Here is a 1,478-nt window from a genome sequence, read left to right as displayed (position 1 = left end):
GGTAGGATGAGGCCCAATAGGGGTATCAAAAGTTTTACATAAGAACATATAGAAAAATATTTCTTCTCAAGAACAGAAAAGCTATGTTTAGTCGTATTGATATGGAAACAACCTCAGGTAGTGTAGATTCAAGTTTGTTCAAATGATGACCCCTGGGATAGGGAGGAGCCACAATGGGTGATCAAATTTTTACAAAGGAACATATGGGAATTTTTTTTTAAATCTTCTCAAGTACAACAGAGCCATTTGTTATATTGACATGGAAGCATCATCAGGTAGTTTAAAATTCAAGCCCCCCCCCCCCCCCCGTAATCTTCATTACTAAACTGATGTGTGCTTTTGCCTTGCCAATGTGCTCAGATGAGCGATGTGGCCCATGGGCCTCTTGTTTTGTTTTAATGATTTCCAGGTAAAAGATGTTTCTAAATACTCTTATGTAATATTTTGGTATGAAATGATCTTGGACTAGCAACATATAATCATGATATTATACTGAAAATTCTAGAAATTATGAATCTGTGTCCATGCAAGCCCCTTTAATTTTGACACGGGGAAAGAGACGAATATTATTGGTCTTGTAGGATATGCAAAATAATGATTCCATTCATTATTCACCTATTTAGTTTTGTACATTAAGGTGTGAGGTTTTGTATATTGTGGGGTATATAATTTGTATATAAAGTTGTGGGGACTCTTGTATAATTGTATTAAGTTGTTACGTTGTGGGGTCTTGTATATTAAGTTGTGGGGTCTTGTATAATTGTATTAAGTTGTTAATTTGTGGGGTCTTGTATATAAAGTGGTGGGGTCTTGTATAATTGTATTAAGTTGTCATTATAAGTTGTGGGGTCTTGTAAGTTGTGAGGTCTTGTATAATTAAGTTAAGTTGTGAGGTCTTGTATAAAGTTGTGGGGTCTTGTATAATTGTATTAAGTTGTTAAGTTGTGGGGTCTTGTATATTAGGTTGTGGGGTCTTATATATTAAGTTGTGAGGTCTTGAGTCATGTGACTTTTTTATCCAATGAGATTTCAAACTTTTCAAACAAATGGAGGACCCCAAAATGAAGTCAGTTGGGTTTGTTTTGACTAAAAAATATTGTGTATATGATGAAATTAATGCCTTCTGTTTCCAGAGAAGGATTGAATATGGACCAATTTATGATGAATATGATGGGGTTTTTAGAATATATGTTTTCTCTTTCAAAAAGAAGCTTTGCAAGTCATTTAGTTTTTAAGAAGAAGAAACTTGGATGCAGTTTTTGTAAATTTTGTCCAATAATTAAATTGCCATGACACAATTGATTTATAGGAAGGTATAAGGTGAGTTAAAATTTCATACTCATTTTATTTTACCGCTAATGCCATAGCAGTCTAGCTTATAATGATCATAGCAGATTATTTCAAAGAAGATAATTTAACATTAAATTCCTTGTACATGTTCTTGATATTTGTGATAGGTAACTGGGTTTTAAATTTCT

The sequence above is a fragment of the Saccostrea echinata genome, unplaced genomic scaffold, assembly GCF_033153115.1.
Source record: "Saccostrea echinata isolate AGI-Se365-2 ecotype Australia unplaced genomic scaffold, CSIRO_AGI_Sech_v1 ptg000005l, whole genome shotgun sequence".
NCBI classification, from domain to species: Eukaryota; Metazoa; Mollusca; class Bivalvia; order Ostreida; family Ostreidae; genus Saccostrea; species Saccostrea echinata.
The sequence above is the reverse complement of the archived record's forward strand: the minus strand, read 5'-3'. Positions refer to the sequence as shown.